Source organism: Salmo salar, chromosome ssa23 (assembly GCF_905237065.1).
Source record: "Salmo salar chromosome ssa23, Ssal_v3.1, whole genome shotgun sequence".
Lineage (NCBI taxonomy): Eukaryota > Metazoa > Chordata > Actinopteri > Salmoniformes > Salmonidae > Salmo > Salmo salar.
In genome coordinates, this window is record NC_059464.1 from 40,010,211 (window position 1) to 40,037,658 (window position 27,448).

Sequence of the window (27,448 nt, forward strand, 5' to 3'; positions counted from 1 at the left end):
GAACATGTACGATGAACAAGACTACCAGTGAAAATTAGTACACTTTCCTCTAGATGGCTAGTTAGCTTGCCAAGTAGAGATCATTATGCAATCTTCTCATTTTTAGGAAACAACGGTAACGTTAACCTGCGGGCGGAGCATCCCGTGGCCTGTGTAGCACAGCCAGCGGCCCAGATTAGGTCCTGAAAATGTATTGTTACACACTAGTTTATTTTTAGGCAGATTTATTTAGCTAACAACCTAGCCGTGTTCTGTGTAACGTTATTTCCCTCGCAAGGTGCGTTGTTTGACTAACGTTTTGAACAGGTTTCAAGTAGCTAGCTAGTTTATTAGCTATTTATCCAGCTAGCTACATTACGTTGGCTTGGTATTTACTGTAAATTGGACCGCTAAGCTAACTGGAGGGCTAGCTGGAGGGCTAGCTGGCTGACAGCACACAGGCCCGGTGACTTCTGCCGATGTTGAGACTTTTTCCAGTCTAAAATACATGTTATATCTACAATGTAGCAGATTTTGTTAAAGCAAATACAATTTGATTTCAGAGGTTATCATGACAGTGTAGTTTGTGCAGATCAATTGTGTTGAAATGCAAGTGTGTGGTTTTGGTGGTGACATCATGCGAGTTGACACCTCTCGAGCCGCGTATGCGATGCTGACCTGTCACTTTATTTTTGTTTGACACTACCGTTTTAGGAGTCCTAAATCTGAAAATAGAGTTTGATATGGATTTTAGAACTATAGCTCAGCATATTTAATGTTTTCTGACAGCTAGGAAGGTAGGAAGGGACATATTGTGAGTTTATTACACTTCCGTGCCCATTTGCCAATTCCAGTCTTTCCATCATGACATGTGAGACATTGCAAGACAAGTGTATTCTCTCATTTGCCTTAGTTTTGTTTATTGACTACAGATTTGTTTCATGACTTAGTTGCACACTATTTACAATGCAAACTCCGGTGAATCAGGCATGGGCAGAGTCTTAATTCATATTTGCATATAAAGAGAGGAGAGTAATGAAAATGTAATCGACAACTTTGCATTGGCATGATAAGCCCAGAACATACAAATAATTAGCAGGTAGACGGATTTGCCTGTTTGTGAACTCACTCAAGGAGTATACGGCTGTATATGGCTTGTGTGGAGATCGGCCTCTTAATCACTTGCTGTGTGTTTTATAATGTTTACCCTGCAGTATTTGTTATGGTATTATTTCAGTCATTTGTTGCTTGATACTGTATAGAAGATACCTCTGTATTGTCAGATGACATATCTAAGCACATTTGAACGATTAGGCCTATCTCTCTGTTATTTGTGTGTCCGTGTGTGTGCTTATGGAGAGATCAATGCTCCTTCTTCATAAAGACACACATCTGTCTGTCTGTGTCTGTCTTTGTCTGTCTCTGTCTGTGTGCTCCTGGGCCACCACTGATATCATCTCCCAGCAATGATCTAGAACACAACACAGTGACAGAACATAACACTTCCTTTGTCTGCCCGGCAGCGGTGTCACGGCAGGATTTAAGTCCCCACTGAAAGGTGTGCCGCCGTCAGTGTGAGGGAGGGTAGAGGAAGGGGTGGAGGCCTGCTGTTTGGCTGGTTCTCCTCATCATGACATTCTGGCTGAGAGATAACAACAAGGCAATCATGGCCTCATTGGAACCCTGACAAAATATGAACCAGGCACCAGCTACAACAAATAGTTTTTATCTGCCTTCGTGGCAGGACTTCTGGTTGATGTGGCGGTGTTGACAGGTCTCATGTTCTCATTTTTCATCTGGGAAAAATATTTACTATCTTTCTCCATATCCTCTGCCTCTCTCTCCCTCTGCCTTCAGACCGTTTCCCCCCTTCAGTTTGTGCTTTCAGACCTGAACTGGTTGATATGTCTGTAATTCATGTTTAAGTGCAACATTGTTTAGCCTTGAAGACAGAGAGGATCAGACAGAGAGCAATTGTAGTCTACTACTCAGCACAAACTTAACCTTATGCACCTTTTATTGGCTACTGTTCAGGTCAATGAAGTTATGACTCTGTCATCTACCCACTTCATGAAGGCCTTGACAACAAGCACAATGCCCAGCTGGACATCGGAAGATGTGTGTGTGTGTGTATAGGGCCCGTACTGATGAGGGAGAGAAGGATGGAAGGAGAAATAAGGACCCACTGAGACTGATGGAGGAGAGAGGGTGAAATGGGAGATAACATTTTATCCATCACATGCTTCGTAAACAACAGGTGTGGACTAACAGTGAAATGCAGAAAGAAAAACAATTGAAAAGTAAAACGGGTAATAATAAAAGTAATAATGAGTAACGATAACTTGGCTATATACACAAGGTACCAGTACCGAGTCGATGTGCAGGGGTACGAGGTAATTGAGGTAGATATGTAAATATAACTAGGAATAAAGTGACAGATAATAAGCAGCAGCAGCAGTGTGTGTGTTGAGTCAGAAAAGAGAGTCTGGGTAGCTATTTGGTTAACTATTTAACTAACTATTTAGCAGACTTATGGTTTGGGGGTTGAAGCTGATCAGGGTCCTTTTGGTTCCAGACTTGGTGCATCGGTACTGCTTCCCATGCGGTTGCAGAGTGAACAATCTATGACTTGGGTGACTGGAGTCTTTGACAATTTTTGGGCTTTCCTCTGACACCGCCTGGTATAGAGGTCCTGGATGGCAGGGAGCTCCGGCCCAGTGATTTACTGGGCCATACGTATTACCCTCTGTGGTGCCTTGCAGTCGGAAGCCAAGCAGTTGCCATACCAAGTGGTGATGCAGCCAGTCAAGACGCTCTCTGGTGCAGCTGTAGAACGTTTTGAGGATCTGAGGGCCCATGACAAATCTTTTCAGCCTCCTGAGGGGGAAGAGGTTTTGTGAAAAGGTGTTTTTGTGCCCTCCACGACTGTGACCCACTCCACTCCAGCCCCATCGATGTGAATGGGGGCGTGCTCGGCCTTTCATTTCCTGAAGTCCATGATCAGCTCCTTTGTCTTTCTGATGTTCAGGAAGGGGTTGTTGTCCTGGCATCACACTGCCAGGTCTCTGACCTCCCTATAGGCTGTCTCTTCATCGTTGGTGATCAGGCCTACCACCGCCATGTCGTCGGCAAACGTAATGATGGTATTGGAGTTGTGGGTGAACCGGGAGTACAGGAGGGAACTAAGCACGCACCACTGAGGGGCCCCTGTGTTGAGGGTCAGCGTGGCGGATGTGTTGTTACCTACCCTGACCACCTTGGGGTGCCCCGTCAGGAAGTCCAGGATCCAGTTGCAGAGGGAGGTGTTCAGTCCCAGGGTTCTTAGCTTAGTGATGAGCTTTGTTTTTTTATTTCACCTTTATTTAACCAGGTAGGCTAGTTGAGAACAAGTTCTCATTTACAACTGCGGCCTGGCCAAGATAAAGCAAAGCAGTGTGACACAGACAACAACAGAGTTACACATGGAATAAACAATAAACAAGCCAATAACACAATAAACAAGTCAATGACACAGTAGAAAAAAGGGTCTATATACAGTGTGTGCAAAAGGCGTGAGGAGGTAAGGCAATAAATAGACCATAGTAGCGAAGAATTACAATTTAGCAGATTAACGCTGGAGTGATAAATTAGCAGATGGTGATGTGCATGTATAAATACTGGTGTGCAAAAGAGCAGAAAAGTAAATAAAACAGTATGGGGATGAGGTAGGTAGATTGGGTGGGGTATTTACAGATGGGCTATTTACAGATGGGCTATGTACAGCTGCAGCGATCGGTTAGCTGCTCAGATAGCTGATGTTTAAAGTTGGTGAGGGAAATAAGTCTCCAGCTTCAGTGATTTTCGCAATTCGTTCCAGTCACTGGCAGCAGAGAACTGGAAGGAAAGGCGGCCAAAGGAGGTGTTGGCTTTGGGGATGATCAGTGAGATATACCTGCTCGAGCGCGTGCTATGGGTGGGTGTTGTTATTGTGATCAGTGAACTGAGATAAGGCGGAGCTTTACCTAGCATAGACTTATAGATCAAATTCAAATCAAATTTATTTTTATATAGCCCTTCGTACATCAGCTGATATTCTCAAAGTGCTGTACAGAAACCCAGCCTAAAACCCCAAACAGCAAGCAAAGCATGTGAAAGAAGCACGGTGGCTAGGAAAAACTCCCTAGGAAAAACTCCCTAGAAAGGCCAAAAACCTAGGAAGAAACCTAGAGAGGAACCAGGCTATGAGGGGTGGCCAGTCCTCTTCTGGCTGTGCAGGGTGGATATTATAACAGAACATGGTCAAGATGTTAAAATGTTAAAATGTTCATAAATGACCAGCATGGTCAAATAATAATAATCATAGTAGTTGTCGAGGGTGCAACAAGCACGTCCGGTGAACAGGTCAGGGTTCCATAGCCGCAGGCAGAACAGTTGAAACTGGAGCAGCAGCACGGCCAGGTGGACTGGGGACAGCAAGGAGTCATCATACCAGGTAGTCCTGAGGCATGGTCCTAGGGTTCAGGTCCTTCGAGAGAAAGACAGAAAGAGAGAATTAGAGAGAGCATATTTAAATACACACAGGACACCGGATAAGACAAGAGAAATACTCCAGATGTAACAGACTGACCCTAGCCCCCCGACACATAAACTACTGCAGCATAAATACTGGAGGCTGAGACAGGAGGGATCAGAAGACACTGTGGCCCCATCCGATGATACCCCCGGACAGGGCCAAACAGGCAGGATATAACCCCACCCACTTTGCCAAAGCACAGCCCCCACACCACTAGAGGGATGTCTCCAACCACCAACTTACCGTCCTAAGACAAGGCCGAGTATAGCCCACAACGATCTCCGCCATGGCACAACCCAAGGGGGGCGCCAACCCAGACAGGAAGACCACGTCAGTGACTCAACCCACTCAAGTGACGCACCCCTCCCATGGACGGCATGGAAGAACACCAGTAGGCCAGTGACTCAGCCCCTGTAAAAGGGTTAGAGGCAGAGAATCCCAGTGGAAAGAGGGGAACCGGCAAGGCAGAGACAGCAAGGGCGGTTCGTTGCTCCAGCCTTTCCGTTCACCTTCACACTCCTGGGCCAGACTATACTTAATCATAGGACCTACTGAAGAGATAAGTCTTCAGTAAAGACTTAAAGGTTGAGACTGAGTCTGCGTCTCTCACATTGGTAGGCAGACCATTCCATAAAAATGGAGCTCTATAGGAGAAAGCCCTACCTCCAGCCGTTTGCTTAGAAATTCTAGGGACAATTAGGAAGCCTGCGTCTTGTGACCGTAGCGTACGTGTAGGTATGTACGGCAGGACCAAATCGGAAAGATAGGTAGGAGCAAGCCCATGTAATGCTTTGTAGGTTAGCAGTAAAACCTTGAAATCAGCCCTTGCCTTAACAGGAAGCCAGTGTAGGGAGGCTAGCACTGGAGTAATATGATCAAATTTTTTGGTTCTAGTCAGGATTCTAGCAGCCGTATTTAGCACTAACTGAAGTTTATTTAGTGCTTTATCCGGGTAGCCGGAAAGTAGAGCATTGCAGTAGTCCAGCCTAGAAGTAACAAAAGCATGGATTAATTTTTCTGTGTCATTTTTGGACAGAAAATGTCTGATTTTTGCAATGTTACGTAGATGGAAAAAAGCTGTCCTTGAAACATTCTTGATATGTTCTTCAAAAGAGAGATCAGGGTCCAGAGTAACGCCGAGGTCCTTCACAGTTTTATTTGAGACGACTGTACAACCATCCAGATTAATTGTCAGATTCAACAGAAGATCTCTTTGTTTCTTGGGACCTAGAACAAGCATCTCTGTTTTGTCCGAGTTTAAAAGTAGAACGTTTGCAGCCATCCACTCCTTTATGTCTGAAACACAGGCTTCTAGCGAGGGCAATTTTGGGGCTTCACCATGTTTCATTGAAATGTACAGCTGTGTGTCGTCCGCATAGCAGTGAAATTTAACATTATGTTTTTGAATGACATCCCCAAGAGGTAAAATATATAGTGAAAACAATAGTGGTCCTAAAACGGAACCTTGAGGAACACCGAAATTTACAATTGATTTGTCAGAGGACAAACCATTCACAAACTGATATCTTTCCGACAGATAAGATCTAAACCAGGCCAGAACTTGTCCATGTAGACCAATTTGGGTTTCCAATCTCTCCAAAAGAATGTGGTGATCGATGGTATCAAAAGCGGCACTAAGATCTAGGAGCACGAGGACAGATGCAGAGCCTCGGTCTGACGTCATTAAAAGGTCATTTACCACCTTCACAAGTGCAGTCTCAGTGCTATGATGGGGTCTAAAACCAGACTGAAGCGTTTCGTATACATTGTTTGTCTTCAGGAAGGCAGTGAGTTGCTGTGCAACAGCTTTTTCTAAAATTTGAGAGGAATGGAAGATTCGATATAGGCCGATAGTTTTTTATAATTTCTGGATCAAGATTCGGCTTTTTCAAGAGAGGCTTTATTACTGCCACTTTTAGTGAGCTTGGTACACATCCGGTGGATAGAGAGCCGTTTATTATGTTCATCATAGGAGGGCCAAGCACAGGAAGCAGCTCTTTCAGTAGTTTAGTTGGAATAGGGTCCAGTATGCAGCTTGAGGGTTTGGAGGCCATGATTATTTTCATCATTGCGTCAAGAGATATAGTACTAAAACACTTTAGTATCTCCCTTGATCCTAGGTCCTGGCAGAGTTGTGTAGACTCAGGACAATGGAGCTTTGGAGGAATACCCAGATTTAAAGAGGAGTCTGTAATTTGCTTTCTAATGATCATGATCTTTTCCTCAAAGAAGTTCATCAATTTATTACTGCTGAAGTGAAAGCCATCCTCCATTTGCGAAGGCTGCTTTTTAGTTAGCTTTGCGACAGTATCAAAAAGAAATTTCGGGTTGTTCTTATTTTCCTCAATTAAGTTGGAAAAATAGGATGATCGAGCAGCAGTGAGGGCTCTTCGATACTGCACGGTACTGTCTTTCCAAGCTAGTCGGAAGACTTCCAGTTTGGTGTGGCGCCATTTCCGTTCCAATTTTCTGGAAGCTTGCTTCAGAGCTCGTGTATTTTCTGTATACCAGGGAGCTAGTTTCTTATGACAGATGTTTTTAGTTTTTAGGGTGCAACTGCATCTAAGGTATTGCGCAAGGTTAAATTGAGTTCCTCGGTTAGGTGGTTAACTGATTTTTGTCCTCTGACGTCCTTGGGTAGGCAGAGGCAGTCTGGAAGGGCATCAAGGAATCTTTGGGTTGTCTGAGAATTTATAGCACGACTTTTAATGCTCCTTGGTTGGGGTCTGAGCAGATTATTTGTTGCAATTGCAAACGTAATAAAATGGTGATCCGATAGTCCAGGATTATGAGGAAAAACATTAAGATCCACAACATTTATTCCATGGGACAAAACTAGGTCCAGAGTATGACTGTGGCAGTGAGTAGGTCCAGAGACATGTTGGACAAAACCCACTGAGTCGATGATGGCTCCGAAAGCCTTTTGGAGTGGGTCTGTGGACTTTTCCATGTGAATGTTAAAGTCACCAAAAATTAGAATATTATCTGCTATGACTACAAGATCTGATAGGAATTCAGGGAACTCAGTGAGGAACACTGCATATGGCCCAGGAGGCCTGTAAACAGTAGCTATAAAAAGTGAGTGAGTAGGCTGCATAGATTTCATGACTAGAAGCTCAAAAGACGAAAACGTCATTGTTTTTTTTTTTGTAAATTGAAATTTGCTATCGTAAATGTTAGCAACACCTCCGCTTTTGCCGGATGCACGGGGGGTATGGTCACTAGTGTAACCAGGGGGTGAGGCCTCATTTAACACAGTAAATTCATCAGGCTTAAGCCATGTTTCAGTCAGGCCAATCACATCAAGATTATTATCAGTGATTAGTTCATTGACTATAACTGCCTTGGAAGTGAGGGATCTAACATTAAGTAACCCAATTTTGAGATGTGAGGTATCACAATCTCTTTCAATAATGGCAGGAATGGAGGAGGTCTTTATACTAGTGAGATTGCTAAAGCGAACACCGCCATTTTTAATTTTGCCCAACCTAGATCGAGGCACAGACACGGTCTCAATGGGGAAAGCTGAGCTGACTACGCTGACTGTGCTAGTGGCAGACTCCACTAAGCTGGCAGGCCTGCACCCTATTTCATTGTGGAGCTAGAGGAGTTAGAGCCATGTCTATGTTCGTAGATAAGATGAGAGCACCCCTCCAGCTAGGATGGAGTCCGTCACTCCTCAACAGGCCAGGCTTGGTCCTGTTTGTGGGTGAGTCCCAGAAAGAGGGCCAATTATCTACAAATTCTATCTTTTGGGAGGGGCAGAAAACAGTTTTCAACCAGCGATTGAAAACTGGAGCCAGTGGGTCTGGTGACGAATATGTAGCGAGGGCCAGCCGACTCGAGCATACAGGTCGCAGCGGTGGGTGGTATAAGGTGATTTGGTAACAAAACGGATGGCACTGTGATAGACTGCATCCAGTTTGCTGAGTAGAGTATTGGAAGCTATTTTGTAGATGACATCGCCAAAGTTGAGGATCGGTAGGATAGTCAGTTTTACTAGTGTATGTTTTGCGGCGTGAGTGAAGGAGGCTTTGTTGCGAAATAGATAGCCGATTCTAGATTTGATTTTGGATTGGAGATGTTTAATATGAGTCTGGAAGGAGAGTTTACAGTCTAGCCAGACACCTAGGTATTTGTAGTTGTCCACATATTCTAGGTCAGAACCGCCCAGGGTGGTGATGCTAGTTGGGCGGGCGGGTGTGGGCAGCGAACGGTTGAAAAGCATGCATTTGGTTTTACTAGTGTTTAAGAGCAGTTAGAGGCCACGGAAGGAGTGTTGTATGGCATTGAAGCTCGTTTGGAGGTTAGTTAGCACAGTGTCCAAGGAAGGGCCAGAAGTATACAGAATGGTGTCGTCTGCGTAGAGGTCGATCAGGGAATCGCCCGCAGCAAGAGCGACATCATTGATATATACAGAGAAAAGATTCGGCCCGAGAATTGAACCCTGTGGTACCCCCATAGAGACTGCCAGAGGTCCGGACAACATGCCCTCCGATTTGACACACTGAACTCTGTTTGCAAAGTAGTTGGTGAACCAGGCGAGGCAGTCATTAGAGAAACCAAGGCTATTGAGTCTGCCGATAAGAATACGGTGATTGACAGTCGAAAGCCTTGGCCAGGTTGATGAAGACGGCTGCACAGTACTGTCTTTTATCTTTGTGGGCACAATGATGTTGAATGCTGAACAGCATTCTCACGTAGGTGTTCCTTTTGTCCAAGTGAGAAAGGGCAGTGTGGAGTGCAATAGAGATTGCATCATCTGTGGATCTGTTGGGGTGGTAAGTGAATTGGAGTGGGTGTCTGGGATTATGGCGAATTGGAGTGGGTATCAGGGTGTCCGGGATTATGGTGTTGATATGAGCCATGACAAGCCTTTCAAAGCATTTCATAGCAGTAGATGTGAGTGCTACAGGGCGAGATTCACTTAGACAGGTTACCTTGGCGTTCCTAGGCACAGGGACTATGGTGGTCTGCTTGAAACATGTAGGTGTTACAGACTGTGTCAGGTTGAAAATGTCAGGGAAGACACTTGCCAGCTGGTTGGCGCATGCTCTGAGTACGCGTCCTGGTAATCCTTCTGGCCCTGCGTCCTTATGAATGTTGACCTGTTTAAAGGTCTTACTCACATCAGCAACGCAGAGCGTGATCACACAGTCGTCCTGAACAGCTGGTGCTCTACGCATGGTTCAGTGTTGCTTTCCTTGAAGCTAGTATAGAAGGCATTTAGCTCATCTGGTAGCTTGTGTTACTGGGCAGCTCGTGGCTGGGTTTCCCTTTGTAATCCGTTATAGTTTGCAAGCCCTCCCACATCCGACGAGCGGCAGTGCCGGTGTAGTACATTTCGATCTTAGTCCTGTATTGACGCTTTGCCTGTTTGATGGTTTGTTGACGGGCACAATGGGATTTCTTATAAGCGTCCAGGTTAGTGTCCCGCTCCTTGAAAGCGGCAGCTCTAGCCTTTTGCTCAGTATGGATGTTGCCTGTAACCCATGGCTTCTGGTTGGGATATGTACTTACGGTCACTGTATGGATGATGTCATCGATGCACTTATTAATGAAGTAGGTTTACTGATGTGGTAAACTCCTCAATACCATGGATGACTCCCAAAACAACATATTCCAGTCGGTGCTAGCAAAACAGTCATGTTGCTTAGAAATACTCTCGTTGTTATGATGGAGGGATGAAAACGTAATGATGGAGGGAAAAAGAGGGTGATATGAGAACCCCTAATGGGGGAGAGATTAAGTAATAAAGAAAAGGTTGACAGGACCATGACAAGATGGATAGATATAAGACGATATGGGAGTTGCTGATAGGTGAAAGCTGGAGTGAGTGAAGCTGAGCTTGTCCACTGAGGTCATTGATTGGTGCAGTAATTAGTAGGTCACTTTGGTGTGTCGTGGTCGGAATGATGATCTCAAAGACAACGTGTGTGTGTGCGCAGTGGTGTAAAGTACCTAAGTAAAAATACTTAAGTACTACTTAAGTAGGTTTTTGAGGTATCTGTACTTTACTATTCATATTTTTGTCAACTTTTACTTCACTACATTACTAAAGAAAATTCTGTATTTTTTACGCCATACATTTTCCCTGACACCCAAAAGTACTAGTTACATTCTGAATGCTTAGCAGGACAGGAAAATGGTCTAATTCACACACTTATCAAGAGAACATCCCTGGTCATACCTACTGCCTAGGATCTGGCGGACTCACTAAACACATGCTTCGTTTGTAAATTATGTCTAATTGTGGGTGCGTGCCCCTGGCTATCCGTAAATAAAAAAAGAAAATGGTACCGTCTGGTTTGCTTAGTATAAGGAATATGAAATGATTTCTACTTTTGATACTTAAGTATATTTAAAGCCAAATACTTTTAGAATTTTACTCAAGTAGTATTTTACTGGTTGACTTTTACTTGAGTCATTTTCTATGAAGGTATCTTTACTTTTACTCAAGTATGACAATTGGGGTACTTTTTCCACCACTGTGTGTGTGTCCATCTAGGCATTGTGCAACGGCTTGTTGTTGAACCTTCACAAGGTTTGTAGATGATTGGGGTGTCATTGTGTTTGCGTATTCTTGTGTATGTTGGTCCCATGACTGAATGTACCCCTTTGAAACAGACGGGTGTGACAGGTGTTTAATCCTTCATTCATTACCAATCCATCACTGAAAAGCAGGATGGAGGGAGCGAGAGAGAAAAATGACAACGACTAAATGGCGTTAACTTTAGGGTGAATGACCTGAACAATGGCTTTCAAGTAAAATTGTATTTGTTGTGTACACATTTTGCAGATGTTATCAGTGCAGCGAAATGCTTATGTTTCTAGCTCCAACAGTGATACCGAACTAAACAATACACACACTTTCCTTTAAATATGAATGAATAAATCAAGAAATATCAGCACGAACAATGTCAGAGTCTGACATATCTATATATATGTATGTATGTATGTATGTATGTATGTATGTATCTATGTATGTATGTATTACATTTACATTTAAGTCATTTAGCAGACGCTCTTATCCAGAGCGACTTACAAAATGGTGCATTCACCTTATGATATCCAGTGGAACAACCACTTTACAATAGTGCATCTAAATATTTTAAGGGGGGGGTTTGAAGGATTACTTTATCCTATCCTAGGTATTCCTTAAAGAGGTGGGGTTTCAGGTGTCTCCGGAAGGTGGTGATTGACTCCGCTGTCCTGGCGTCGTGAGGGAGCTTGTTCCACCATTGGGGTGCCAGAGCAGCGAACAGTTTTGACTGGGCTGAGCGGGAACTGTGCTTCCTCAGAGGTAGGGGGGCCAGCAGGCCAGTGGTGGATGAACGCAGTGCCCTTGTTTGGGTGTAGGGCCTGATCAGAGCCTGAAGGTATGGAGGTGCCGTTCCCTTCACAGCTCCGTAGGCAATCACCATGGTCTTGTAGCGGATGCGAGCTTCAACTGGAAGCCAGTGGAGAGAGCGGAGGAGCGGGGTGACGTGAGAGAACTTGGGAAGGTTGAACACCAGACGGGCTGCGGCGTTCTGGATGAGTTGTAGGGGTTTAATGGCACAGGCAGGGAGCCCAGCCAACAGCGAGTTGCAGTAATCCAGACGGGAGATGACAAGTGCCTGGATTAGGACCTGCGCCGCTTCCTGTGTGAGGCAGGGTCGTACTCTGCGAATGTTGTGGAGCATGAACCTACAGGATCGGGTCACCGCCTTGATCTTAGTGGAGAACGACAGGGTGTTGTCCAGGATCACGCCAAGGTTCTTAGCACTCTGGGAGGAGGACACAAGGGAGTTGTCAACCGTGATGGCGAGATCATGGAACGGGCAGTCCTTCCCCGGGAGGAAGAGCAGCTCCGTCTTGCCGAGGTTCAGCTTGAGCTGGTGATCCGTCATCCACACTGATATGTCTGACAGACATGCAGAGATGCGATTCGCCGCCTGGTTATCAGAAGGGGGAAAGGAGAAGATTAATTGTGTGTCGTCTGCATAGCAATGATAGGAGAGACCATGTGAGGATATGACAGAGCCAAGTGACTTGGTGTATAGCGAGAATAGGAGAGGGCCTAGAACAGAGCCCTGGGGGACACCAGTGGTGAGAGCGCATGGTGCGGAGACAGATTCTCGCCACGCCACCTGGTAGGAGCGACCTGTCAGGTAGGACGCAATCCAAGCGTGGGCCGCGCCGGAGATGCCCAACTCGGAGAGGGTGGAGAGGAGGATCTGATGGTTCACAGTATCAAAGGCAGCAGATAGGTCTAGAAGGATGAGAGCAGAGGAGAGAGAGTTAGCTTTAGCAGTGCGGAGAGCCTCCGTGACACAGAGAAGAGCAGTCTCAGTTGAATGCCCAGTCTTGAAACCTGACTGATTAGGATCAAGAAGGTCATTCTGAGAGAGATAGCAGGAGAGCTGGCCAAGGACGGCACGTTCAAGAGTTTTTGAGAGAAAAGAAAGAAGGGATACTGGTCTGTAGTTGTTGACATCGGAGGGATCGAGTGTAGGTTTTTTCAGAAGGGGTGCAACTCTCGCTCTCTTGAAGACGGAAGGGACGTAGCCAGCGGTCAAGGATGAGTTGATGAGCGAGGTGAGGAAGGGGAGAAGGTCTCCGGAAATGGTCTGGAGAAGAGAGGAGGGAATAGGGTCAAGTGGGCAGGTTGTTGGGCGGCCGGCCGTCACAAGACGCGAGATTTCATCTGGAGAGAGAGGGGAGAAAGAGGTCAAAGCACAGGGTAGGGCAGTGTGAGCAGGACCAGCGGTGTCGTTTGACTTAGCAAACGAGGATCGGATATCGTCAACCTTCTTTTCAAAATGGTTGACGAAGTCATCCGCAGAGAGGGAGGAGGGGGGGAGGAGGATTCAGGAGGGAGGAGAAGGTAGCAAAGAGCTTCCTAGGGTTAGAGGCAGATGCTTGGAATTTAGAGTGGTAGAAAGTGGCTTTAGCAGCAGAGACAGAAGAGGAGAATGTAGAGAGGAGTGAGTGAAAGGATGCCAGGTCCGCAGGGGAGGCGAGTTTTCCTCCATTTCCGCTCGGCTGCCCGGAGCCCTGTTCTGTGAGCTCGTAGTGAGTCGTCGAGCCACGGAGCAGGAGGGGAGGACCGAGCCGGCCTGGAGGATAGGGGACAGAGAAAATCAAAGGATGCAGAAAGGGAGGAGAGGAGGGTTGAGGAGGCAGAATCAGGAGATGGGTTGGAGAAGGTTTGAGCAGAGGGAAGAGATGATAGGATGGAAGAGGAGAGAGTAGCGGGAGAGAGAGAGCGAAGGTTGGGACGGCGCAATACCATCCGAGTAGGGGCAGAGTGAGAAGTGTTGGATGAGAGCAAGAGGGAAAAGGATACAAGGTAGTGGTCGGAGATTTGGAGGGGAGTTGCAATGAGATTAGTGGAAGAACAGCATCTAGTAAAGATGAGGTCAAGCGTATTGCCTGCCTTGTGAGTAGGGGGGGAAGGTGAGAGGGTGAGGTCAAAAGAGGAGAGGAGTGGAAAGAAGGAGGCAGAGAGGAATGAGTCAAAGGTAGACGTGGGGAGGTTAAAGTCACCCAGAACTGTGAGAGGTGAGCCATCCTCAGGAAAGGAACTTATCAAGGCGTCAAGCTCATTGATGAACTCTCCAAGGGAACCTGGAGGGCGATAAATGATAAGGATGTTAAGCTTGAAAGGGCTGGTAACTGTGACAGCATGGAATTCAAATGTGGAGATAGACACATGGGTCAGGGGAGAAGGAGAGAATGTCCACTTGGGAGAGATGAGGATTCCAGTGCCACCACCCCGCTGGCTCGATGCTCTAGGGGTATGTGAGAACACGCGGGCAGATGAAGAGAGCGCAGTAGGAGTAGCAGTGTTATCTGGGGTAATCCATGTTTCCGTCAGTGCCAGGAAGTCTAGGGACTGGAGGGTAGCATAGGCTGAGATGAACTCAGCCTTGTTGGCTGCAGACCGGCAGTTCCAGAGGCTGCCGGAGACCTGGAACTCCACGTGGGTGTATGTATGTATGTATGTATGTGTGTGTGTGTATATATACACATATATACATATGTATATATATGTGTATGTATGTATGTGTGTGTATATATATATATATATATGTGTATATATATATGTATATATGTGTATATATGTGTATATACCATCATATATATATATATATATATGATGGTATGTATAGACAGTGTGGACAGTATATGAATAGGAAAGGTGTGTACAGCAGTAGTTATATAGGATGAGACTTGACTAGAATACAGTATATACATATGAAATGGGTAAAACGGTATGTAAACATTATTAAAGTGGCCAGTGTTAAATGGCTCTAATTCATAGGGCAGCAGTCTCTAAGGGGCAGGGGAGAGTACCAGGTGGTAGCCAGCTAGTAACAGTTACTAAGTTCAGGGCATTGTACTGGGTGGATGCTGGCTAGTGGTGACTATTTAACAGATGGCCTGGAGATATAGAAGCTGTTTTTCAGTCTCTCTTTCCCAGCTTTGATGCACCTGTACGGTCTCTGCCTGCTAGATGGTAGTGGGGTGAACAGGCCGTGGCTCGGGTGGCTGAGGTCCTTGATGATCTTCTTAGCCTTCCTTTGACTTCCGGGTGCTGGATATGTCCTGGAGGGCAGGCAGTGGGCTCCCGGTGATACGTTGGGCTGGCCCCACCACCCTCTGGAGAGCCCTGAGATTGTGGACAGTTGTTTTATCAGGCGGTGAAACAGCCCGGCAGGATGCACTTAGTGGTACGTCTGTCTTTATTTGAGTAGGTAGTGGATGGAAATGAATCAAACACAGGCTAGATATTTTCCAATACCGACATCAGCCTGTAGCAGATGCACATGGAGACAGTTCTTATCTCCATAGGCTCTGTAGAAAATGGGAACAATGCTCCTGATACATCAAATATTTCACAAACTCAGACACATGAATAGGCTTCATATGTTAAAGGTTTGATTTGGAATCTGACTGGGCTAGCACATGCTTACCCATCGTGGTTAGATTGGAGTCATGTGAGACTGGATAACCAGCGGGCGACCATGTCCTTTTGGAGGCGAGCTGTACACCTAATAATAACGACGATGATGCTGCTGCTGCTGATGAGTCACATGACCTCTGGCCAATGGACAGCTGAGATGACTGGAGGGGAGATTCATAGAGCTATAAATAAACTCACATTACACACAGGTCTGGTTATTTATTAAAGCATAGTCACTCACACCATAGTTACACAGCCAAATGTTGTGTGTGTGTGTTTCATTGTCTGTGTATACAGTATATGTGTGTTTTTATAAATACACTACATGACCAGTATGTGGACACCTACTTGTTAAACATCTCATTCCAAAATCATGGGCATTAATATGGAGTTGGGCCCCCTTTGCTTCTACTCTTCTGGGAAGGCTTTCCACTAGATGTTGGAACACTGCTGGAGACTTGCTTCCATTCAGCCACAAGAGCATTAGTGAGGTCGGGCACTGATGTTGGCCGATTAGGCCTGGCTCGCAGTCAGCGTTCCAATTCATCGCAAAGGTGTTCGATGGATTTGAGGTCAGAGCTCTGTGCAGGCCAGTCAAGTTCTTCCACACCGATCTCAACAAACCATTTCTGTATGGACCTCGCTTTGTGCACAAGGACATTGTCATGCTGAAACAGAAAGGGCCTTCCCCAAACTGTTGCTACAAATTTGGAAGCACAGAATTGTCTAGAATGTAATTTTATGCAGTAGCATTAACATTTCCCTTCACTGGAACTAAGGGGCCTAGCCTGACCCATGAAAAACAGCCCCAGACTATTATTCGCGGCTGACCCATTGTTGCTCCTAGACGTTTCCACTTCACAATAACAGCACTTACAGTTGACTGGGGCAGCTGTAGCAGGGCAGAAATTTGACAAAATGACTTGTTGGAAAGGTGGCATCCTATGACAGTGCCACTTTGAAAGTCACTGAGCTCTTCAGTAAGGCCATTCTACTTCCAATGTTTGTCTATTGAGATTGCATGGCTTTGTGCTTGATTTTATACATCTGTCAGCAGTGGGTATGGCAGAAATAGTCCAATCCACTAATTTGAAGGGGTGTCTACATACTTTTGTATATCTATTTGAGTAGACATACTGTATGCCTGTTTGTGTGTTTCTGTTTTATGTATGTACTACCTCTTTTTACATTTGACTCATGGTGTGTATTCATAGAAAGTTATCTTAATGTCCTGGTACACTTCATAGCTGCCGTCAATGCTCATTCGCTGCCATGTCCTCATCTCAACCCTTGTGCTTTATCTGTACCATCTCACACGCACACTAGCGCGCGCACACACACCGCAGCAGTGTAAGTGAGTTTTCTCTGCTAGAGCTGAAGATATTCACAGCAAATTGGCCAGTATTACCTAGTGTTGATTTTCCAGTGTAACATTTATAGTGTTGATTCTGGTGTTAAATGAACACTGTAAGTGTTAAATTAACAGTCAGTGGTGTAAAAGAAGCCCAGTGTAGGGCTGTGCGATATATCAAATTCAAATTAATTTGATATAATGTTTTTAAGCGATATTCCAAGTATCGCAAGATCAAGGTTTTGATGTTTTTGTTTTATCAGCGTTTGTCTGCTTGTTCTCATGTTGTATTTTTGGTCTCGTCTCCTTCACTCCTCTGTGCTGTGTGCACCTTCCCATTCATACCAGAGATCTGTATATAATGATTAGATGCACGTCTCCGCCCTAACAATGGGAGTTGTTGTCCTAAAGACGGGAAGGCAGGCGACAAGCTCACAGTAGGTCCAAAATAAACTCATAGAAACACATTACCTTATTGTTGTACTGATTTTAGAGGGAATTAAACTTCGCCTCTTCCTCTATGGTTTAAACGTTCACCAAGCCCTTCCCCTGCCTCTCACGCCAACAGTTGAGAGATCACATCTTCCTCTCTGACAAGCGCTTTCAACTCACTATTTGCATTTGAGGTTTGGTCCAACAAAATGGGTCATATGGACACTGAAACACATTGAGGCATTATTTTACTGTAATAGAGGACAAGTTAACGTTTCTAACTATACCCTTTTATGTCTCAACTACTCAAATTGTGCACAGACAGACACTACTAAAACGAGAGTATCAATGAACATTGATTCTGGAAAATGAATGCTCAGTTGGTCGTGTGTAGCATTGGTGTACAAGAATGTTATACTAGCCGTCTAGTCTGTGCTTTATAAATGTTCAATAAGCATAAAACACAATTATATAAGGAATTGGCAACTCATTTTAATTCTGAGAAATAAGGTAGGCCACATGATTTCAACATCTGAACTAAGTGGACAGGCTTACAGGCTGACTACACCGCTCGCATCGCGTGTGCTCGCATTGCAAAATAATTTTTGAACTCTATATTATTCAACGAGCGTCTGCGTTGCCAAGGGCTAAAATAGAAGTCAGTTCTATTTGTGACGCAGATCGCGCTGCAAGTCCTGCCTCTCCTATCTCCTCATTGGTTTATAGAAGCAGGTACCCACTGCCATCTCCTCATTGGTTATACAAGGTCGGTGGCGGTAATGCACCTAATTTATGAAAGTTGCCAATCAAAATATAAAGTCAAGAGAAACAAAACCCTAGTAGGAAGAGAGATGATTATAAATGACTCCGTTGACCATTTTATGTGTGAATTGTCGGAGTAGAGGACCTTGTGTATTTCAGGTAAAATAACAACTCAATGTTTATATCCCAGGACAAATTAGCTAGTAACAGCAAGCTAGCTCAATAGGACGAATTATCTAGCAAGTGCAAGCTAGCTAGCTAAATTGCCATAAATGTTTAATGCTTTTCGACCTGTCCCCAAATTAATGTAATTGGTTCAGAGTTTGTTTTGATATTTTAACCTGCGTGTCGTGATCGCGTTTGGTGTGGGGGGCTAAAATAAATGTATGCACGATGGTGCACACGCGCAACCCGTTTGGGTTCCGTGTAACATGCTGTTCAAACAGTTAAAGACAGACAAAAGGATGCTTTCATAACAATTCAACTGTTCAACCTTGTTAGCTAGCAAATAGATCCAAGATGGCTAAACTTGAAATACAAAGATTAGCTCATCTCTAGCCATAACCTGAAAGGCCGCTCAGCAAGGAAGATGCCACTGCTCCAAAACTGCCATAAAAAAGCAAGACTACGGTTTGCAACTGCACATGGGGACAGAGATCGTACTTTTTGGAGAAATGTCCTCTGGTCTGATGAAACAAAATAGTACTATTTGGCCATAATGACCATCGTTATGTTTGGAGGAAAAAGGGGGAGGCTTGCAAGCCGAAAGAACACCATCCCAACCGTGAAGTACGGGGGTGGCAGCATCATGTTGTGGGGGTGCTTTGCTGCAGGAGGGACTGATGCACCTCACAAAATAGATGGCATCATGAGGAAGGAAAATTGCGTGGATATATTGAAGCAACATCTCAAGACATCAGTCAGGAAGTTAAAGCTTGGTTGCAAATGGGTCTTCCAAATGGACAATGACCCCAAGCATACTTCCAAAGTTGTGGCAAAATGGCTTAAGGACAACAAAATCAAGGTATTGGAGTGGCCCTGACCTCAATCCTATAGCAAATTTGTGGGCAGAACTGAAAAAGCATGTGCGAGCAAGGAGGCCTACAAACCTGACTCAGTTACACCAGCTCTGTCAGGAGGAATGGGCCAACATTCACCCAACTTATTGTGGGAAGCTTGTGGAAGGCTACCTGAAACGTTTGACCTAAGTTAAACAATTTAAAGGCAATGCTACCAAATACTAATTGAGTGTATGTAAACTTCTGATGCACTGGGAATGTGATGAAATAAAGAAATAAAAGCTGAATTAAATCATTCTCTCTACTATTATTCTGACATTTTACATTCTTAAAATGAAGTGGTGATCCTAACTGACCTAAGACAGGGAATTAAATGTATTTAGCTGGGGTGTATGTAAACTTCCGACTTCAACAGTATGTCCTGATCAGGAGACATAATTTGTCGCTGTCGCTGCATTCTCCTGGCTGGATGGAGCAGGAACTAACAGAACATTGCTTTGCTCCCAAGTCAACGGTCTTCCTACCTCTCTCTGTCTCCTCCGCAATGTTCTTTCACTCTCTTTCTCTTTACTAGGCTTGTTCTAATATGCTTTCTGACTCCTACTCACCAGGTCCTTCTCCATGAGGGTGTGTGGTGTCTTAAGTCAGTTACGAGGGTATTAGAATTGATCCGAGGTTCTAGAACACACAGCTTACTGTAAGACCTGTCTGGAAAGGAGCATTTACAACCTTACACACACACACCCACACACACAAATCTGTGCGTGCGTAGGAGAGGATGGATAGCTACTGTTGACATGTTCTTCATAGACCGTTAGTGCTGTAAGTAGAATGCTCTCTATGTGAACAAGGCAGTTCCCTCTTGCCCCGCACTTCAACATGGTTTGTCTTGGGAAATGCTAACTATGTCTGCAAAATGATAGAACATGTTATGCGTATACTGTAGTCAGTGAGTGACTGACTGTTATTACATCGAGATGACTTTATTTAGGAGTTCCAAAGCAGCTAAGTCCAGTTGACAGTATGCTTGGGTGGTATATTGAATACCGGGAAGGCCCTGCCTGGTCTGTATTGTTTGCTTCATTTAGCGTAACTGCTTTAGGGGCTGCTCAGAACAGAGGCTTGTTTACTCCTGCAAGGGCCCTCAGTCACCCTCTTTATTCATTGCTCTTGTTCTCTTTTCTCTCTTTCTTGCTCCCTTTCTTTCTCGCTCTCTAACTCTTTTGCTCTTGCTCTCTTTTGCTCTTGCTCTCTTTTGCTCTTGCTCTCTTTTGCTCTTGCTCTCTTTTGCTCTTGCTCTCTTTTGCTCTTGCTCTCTTTTGCTCTTGCTCTCTTTTGCTCTTGCTCTCTTTTGCTCTTGCTCTCTTTCTTGCTCGCTCACTCTTTCCTGCTCGCTCGCTCGCTCTCTTTCCTGCTCGCTCGCTCGCTCTCTTTCCTGCTCGCTCGCTCGCTCTCTTTCCTGCTCGCTCGCTCGCTCTCTTTCCTGCTCGCTCGCTCGCTCTCTTTCCTGCTCGCTCGCTCTCTTTCCTGCTCGCTCGCTCGCTCTCTTTCCTGCTCGCTCGCTCGCTCTCTTTCCTGCTCGCTCGCTCTCTTTCTTGCTCGCTCGCTCGCTCTCTTTCTTGCTCGCTCGCTCGCTCTCTTTCTTGCTCGCTCTCTTTCTTGCTCGCTCTCTTTCTTGCTCGCTCTCTTTCTTGCTCGCTCGCTCTCTTGCTCGCTCGCTCGCTCTCTTTCTTGCTTGCTCGCTCGCTCTCTTTCTTGCTCGCTCGCTCTCTTTCTTGCTCGCTCGCTCTCTTTCTTGCTCGCTCGCTCTCTTTCTTGCTCGCTCGCTCTCTTTCTTGCTCGCTCGCTCTCTTTCTCGCTCGCTCGCTCTCTTTCTTGCTCGCTCGCTCGCTCTCTTTCTTGCTCGCCGTCGCTCTCTTTCTTGCTCGCTCGCTCGCTCTCTTTCTTGCTCGCTCGCTCGCTCTCTTTCTTGCTCGCTCGCTCGCTCTCTTTCTTGCTCGCTCGCTCGCTCTCTTTCTTGCTCGCTCGCTCGCTCTCTTTCTTGCTCGCTCGCTCGCTCTCTTTCTTGCTCGCTCGCTCTCTTTCTTGCTCGCTCGCTCTCTTTCTTGCTCGCTCGCTCTCTTTCTTGCTCGCTCGCTCTCTTTCTTGCTCGCTCTCTTTCTTGCTCGCTCTCTTTCTTGCTCGCTCGCTCGCTCTCTTTCTTGCTCGCTCGCTCTCTTTCTTGCTCGCTCGCTCTCTTTCTCGCTCGCTCGCTCTCTTTCTCGCTCGCTCTCTTTCTTGCTCGCTCGCTCTCTTTCTTGCTCGCTCGCTCTCTTTCTTGCTCGCTCGCTCTCTTTCTTGCTCGCTCGCTCTCTTTCTTGCTCGCTCGCTCTCTTTCTGGCTCTCTTTCTTGCTCGCTCGCTCTCTTTCTTGCTCGCTCGCTCTCTTTCTTGCTCGCTCGCTCGCTCTCTTTCTTGCTCGCTCGCTCGCTCTCTTTCTTGCTCGCTCTCTTTCTCGCGCGCTCTCTGTTCCTCGCTCGCTCTCTGTTCCTCGCTCGCTCTCTGTTCCTCGCTCGCTCTTTCTAGTGCTCTCGCTCTCTTTCTTGCGCTCTCGCTCTCTTTCTTGCGCTCTGGCTCGCTCTCTTTCTTGCGCTCTCGCTCGCTCTCTTTCTTGCGCTCTCGCTCGCTCTCTTTCTTGCGCTCTCGCTCTCTTTCTTGCGCTCTCGCTCTCTCGCTCTCTTTCTTGCGCTCTCGCTCTCTTTCTTGCTCGCTCTTTTGCTCTCTTGATTTCTCTCTTGCTCTCTTTTTTGCTCTCTTTTTTGCTCTCTTTTTTGCTCTCTCTTTTGCTCTCTTTTTTGCTTGCTTGCTCGCTCGCTCTCTTTCTCGCTCCCTCTCTTTCTCGCTCGCTCTCTTTCTCGCTCGATCTCTTTCTCGCTCTCTTTTGCTCTCTTTTTTGCTTTCTCGCTCTCTTTCTCGCTCGCTCTCTTTTTTGCTCTTTTGCTCTTTCTCTTTCTTGCTCGCTCTTTTTTGCGCTCTCGCTCTCTTTTTTGCGCTCTCGCTCTCTTTTTTGCGCTCTCTTTCTTGCGCCTCGCTCTCTTTCTTGCGCTCTCGCTCTCTTTCTTGCGCTCTCGCTCGCTCTTTTGCTCTCTTTTGATTTCTCTCTTGCTGTCTTTGCTCTTTTTTTGCTCTTTCTCGTTCTCTTTTTTGCTTGCTCGCTCACTCTCTTTCTTGCTCTCTTTCTTGCTCTCGCTCTCTTTCTTGCTCGCTCTTTTGCTCTCTTTTGATTTCTCTTGCTCTCTTTTTTGCTCTTGCTCTTTGCTCTTTTTTCTATTTTGCTTTCTTTCTCGCTCGCTCGCTCTCTTTCTCGCTCTCTTGCTCGCTCGCTCTCTTTCTCGCTCGCTCTCTTGCTCGCTGTCTTTCTTGCTCGCTGTCTTATCCCTCTTTTATGCTCGCTCTCTTATCCCTTTTTATGCTCGCTCTCTTATCCCTCTTTTATGCTCGCGCTCTCGCTCTCTTTCTTGCGCTCTCGCTCGCTCTTTTGCTCTCTTGATTTCTCTCTTGCTCTCTTTTTTGCTCTCTTTCTCATTCTCTTTTTTGCTCGCTCGCTCTTGCTCTCTTTCTTGCTCTCTCGCTCTCTTTCTTGCTCGCTCTTTTGCTCTCTTTTGATTTCTCTTGCTCTTTCTTGCTCTCTTTCTTTCTCTTTCTTGCTCTCTTTCTTGCTCTATTTTTTGCTCTTTTGCTGTCTTTTTTGCTCTCGCTCTCTTTCTCGCTCGCTCTCTTATGCTCGCTCTCTTTCTTGCGCTCTCGCTCGCTCTTTTGCTCTCTTTTGATTTCTCTCTTTCTCTTTTTTTTGCTCTCTTTCTCGTTCTCTTTTTTGCTCGCTCTTTTGCTCTCTTGATTTCTCTTGCTCTTTCTCGCTCGCTCTCTTTCTCACTCACTCGCTCTCTTTCTCGCTCGCTCTTTCTCCCTCGCTCTTTTTTGCTCTTTTTTGCTCGCTCTCTTATGCTCGCTCTCTTATGCTCACTCTCTTGTGCTCGCTCTCTTATGCTCGCACTCTCTCTTTTTCTCTCTTTCTTTGATAGAACACTGATGTGTGGAGATGTTTGCTTGTTAGGCTGTTGTAGATGCTAGGCTGCTCAGCACTGAGCAGAGGACAGAGGCCAAGCAGGCCACAACCCAAGCAGGCCACAACCCAAGCAGGCCACAACCCAAGCAGGCCACAACCCAAGCAGGCCACAACCCAAGCAGGCCACAACCCAAGCAGGCCACAACCCAAGCAGGCCACAACCCAAGCAGGCCACAACCCAAGCAGGCCACAACCCAAGCAGGCCACAACCCATGCAGGCCAACCCTGGGGTAAATGGAGCAAGCATGTTCATACAGCAGCCAGGGGCAACTATACGCTAGCTAGCATCGCTGGGGTTAGTCAGGGTCAACTAGAGCCTAGCTCTCTCTTTCTCTCTTTCTTTCTTTCTCTCTCTTGGAGGACCTGAGCCCTAGGACCATGCCTCAGGACTACTTGGCATGATGACTCCTTGCTGTCCCCAGTCCACCTGGCCGTGCTGCTGCTCCAGTTTCAACTGTTCTGCCTGCGGCTATGGAACCCTGACCTGTTCACCGGACGTGCTACCTGTCCCAGACCTGCTGTTTTCAACTCTCTAGAGACAGCAGGAGCGGTAGAAATACTCTCAATGATCGGCTATGAAAAGCCAACTGACATTTACTCCTGAGGTGTTGACTTGTTGCACCCTCGACAACTACTGTGATTATTATTATTTGACCATGCTGGTCATTTATGAACATTTGAACATCTTGGCCATGTTCTGTTATAATCTCCACCCCTCATAGCCTGGTTCCTCTCTAGGTTTCTTCCTAGGTTTTGGCCTTTTCTAGGGAGTTTTTCCTAGCCACCGTGCTTCTACACCTGTATTGCTTGCTGTTTGGGGTTTTAGGCTGGGTTTCTGTACAGCACTTTGAGATATCAGCTGATGTAAGAAGGGTTATATAAATACATTTGATTTGATTTAGCTAGCATCGCTGTGGTTAGCCAGGAGCAACTACATGCTAGCTAGCATCGCTGTGGTTAGCCAGGAGCAATTGCATTCTAGCTAGCATCGCTGTGGTTAGCCAGGAGCAACTACATGCTAGCTAGCATCGCTGTGGTTAGCCAGGAGCAACTACATGCTAGCTAGCATCGCTGTGGTTAGCCAGGGGCAACTAGAGCTTAGCTAGCATCACTGGGGTTAGCCAGGGGCAACTAGAGCCTAGCTAGCATCACTGGGTGTTAGCCATGGGCAACTATATGCTAGCTAGTGGAGCTGGGGTTAGCCAGGGGCAACTAGAGCCTAGCTAACATCACTGGGGTTAGCCAGGGGCAACTATATGCTAGCTAGCGGAGCTGGGGTTAGCCAGGGGAACTATATGCTAGCTAGTGGAGCTGGGGTTAGCAGGAGAGAGGGGAGGAGAGAGCGGAGGGGAAAGTTATAATTTGGGACAACTGGGAATAGGCACGAATTCCCTTCTTTGCCAGCTCTCCTCCCCACGTAATGTACAGCCACTTCATTAAGTAGCATTTCAGTCTAGTGGCTTTGACTTGGTTTTGCTGCAGACAACGTCTGAGGCATCTCTTAAGGGCATCTGACAGTAGCGAAGGCACGCAAAGAACAGCACAGTCTGCGTGGCACAGCACACCACAGGCTGTGGGGCAACCGTTCCTTCAGGTGTCATGGAAGGTGTTGTCACAGTTAAGCTAGCTACAGCTAGCTCTTCTCCACTAGCATAGTTGTCATTTTGCACAGATGTGAGTTGAAACAGGAGAACGAATAGAGGGTTGAACCCTGTGACCCCAGGCCTAGATACTGTGTCTAAGTAAGGCTATTAAAAGGAAATGGAAAGTGATAGAAAGGTTCTTTTGAGCCCTTCTGAGGTAAATGGCCTAGGGTACGTACACACACACACACACACACACACACACACCTGGTTAGACAACACTGCACTCTCTCTGTGGTCTCGAGATCATTTTTCTCTCTCCTTCCCTCCATCTCTCCCTCTCAGGCAGGGTGAGGCGCAGAAATGAAAGTCATACCAGAATGACTGCACTTTGGCTTTTACCAAATCTATCTGTCTGTCTGTCTGTCTGTCTGTCTGTCTGTCTGTCTGTCTGTCTGTCTGTCTGTCTGTCTGTCTGTCTGTCTGTCTGTCTGTCTGTCAAGGGGAAACCACCCCACCAATCCTAAACAACACTGGCGGCCCACCCTATCCCTCGGACAACCCATAATATAAAAACAAAAAAATATACAAGTATTGTTTATTGTGTGTGTTGTTTCTGTGTTGTCTCTTTCTGTTTAGAATACGTTTTAGGAGTGACCGTGCTTTGACTATGTTGACTGTTTCGTAACGCTGGGGAGGACCTCCCGAACTCCAATGATGCATGGTGATGGGTCATAACAGGTTCTTTATCAAACCTTATTAATGGGTTGTGAAGGGTCACATTGAAAGGCTGGTTATGGCACACATCAACTCCATCATCCCAGACATCCTAGACCCACTTTCATTTGCATACTGCCCCAACAGATCCATAGATGACGCAATCTCAATTGCACTCCACACTGCCCTCACCCACCTAGATAAGAGGAATTCCTATGTGTGTTTGTGATAAGTTTTTTAAAACCTTTATTTAACCAGGTAAGCTAGTTGAGAACAAGTTCTCATTTACAACTGCGACCTGGCCAAGATGAAGCAAAGCAGTGCGACACAAACAACAACAGAGTTACACATGGAATAAACAAGTGTACAGTCAATAACACAATAGAAAAAAATAAAGTCTATATACAGTGTGTGCAAATGGCGTGAGGAGGTAAGGCAATAAATAGGCCATAGTAGCGAAGTAATTACAATTTAGCTAATTAACACTGGAGTGATAAATGAGCAGATGATGTGCAAGTAGAAATACTGGTGTGCAAAAGAGCATAAAAGTAAATAAAAACAGTATGGTGATGAGGAAGGTAGATTGGGTGGCCTATTTACAGATGGGCTATGTACAGCTGCAGCGATCGGTTAGCTGCTCAGATAGCTGATGTTTAAAGTTAGTGGGGGAAATATAAGTCTCCAGCTTCAACGATTTTTGCAATTTGTTCCAGTCATTGGCAGCAGAGAACTGGAAGGAAAGGCAGCCAAAGGAGGTGTTGGCTTTGGGGATGACCAGTAAGATACCTGCTGGAGCGCGTGCTACGGGTGGGTGTTGTTATCGTGACCAGTGAGCTGAGATAAATCTATGCTAGGTAAAGCTCCGCATTATAGATGACCTGGAGCCAGTGGGTCTGGCGACGAATATGTAGCGAGGGCCAGCCGACTAGAGCATACAGGTCGCAGTGGTGGGTGGTATAAGGCGCTTTGGTAACAAAACGGATGGCACTGTTATAGACTGCATCCAGTTTGCTGAGTAGAGTATTGGAAGCTATTTTGTAAATGACAGTGCCGAAGTTGAGGATCGGTAGGATAGTCAGTTTTACGAGGGTAAGTTTGGCGGTGTGAGTGAAGGATGCTTTGTTGCGAAATAGGAAGCCGATTCTAGATTACATTTTGGATTGGAGATGTTTAATATGAGTCTGGAAGGAGAGTTTACAGTCTAGCCAGACACCTAGGTATTTGTAGTTGTCCACATATCTAAGTCAGAACCGTCCAGAGTAGTGATGCTAGTCGGGCGGGTGCGGGCAGTGATCGATTGAAAAGCATGCATTTGGTTTTACTAGCGTTTTAAGAGCAGTTGGAGGCCACGGAAGGAGAGTTGTATGGCATTGAAGCTCGTTTGGAGGTTTGTTAACACGGTGTCCAAAGAAGGGCCAGATGTATACAGAATGGTGTCGTCTGCTTAGAGGTCGATCAGGGAATCACCAGCAGCAAGAGCGACATCATTGATATATACAGAGAAAAGAGTCGGCCCGAGAATTGAACCCTGTGGTACAAGTTATTCTAACTTGTTCAAAATGTACATCAGAATTCAGTAAGAAGGACCACACATTTTTCAATCCTCTACTTGCATGTTCTGTTAATATGAATGACTATATTCTAAATGTAATTTCTGTTTTCTGAGCACTGTGGGTGGATGCCCTAACCAGGCTACGCACACAACGCATGTGGGTCCGGCGGATTTCTCAAATGTCCGGTAAATTAAAACGTTGCCGTCCAAATGTCCAACGCCACATTTTCCTAATGGAAACCCTGGTGTTTGACTGTCTGTCTCTGTGTGTGTTACTGTGTCTGTCTCTGTGTGTGTTACTGTCTCTGTCTCTGTGTGTGTTACTGTCTCTGTCTCTGTGTGTGTTACTGTGTCTGTCTCTGTGTGTGTTACTGTCTCTGTCTCTGTGTGTGTTACTGTCTCTGTCTCTGTGTGTGTTACTGTCTCTGTCTCTGTGTGTGTTACTG

General features: G+C 45.9%; 1 protein-coding gene across 1 annotated transcript in view; it reads left to right on the forward strand.

The window, feature by feature from the left end:
* Positions 1 to 27,448, forward strand: part of LOC106584590 (MOB kinase activator 2) — a 107,695-nt gene that overhangs the window by 699 nt on the left and 79,548 nt on the right. The window lies entirely within an intron of this gene.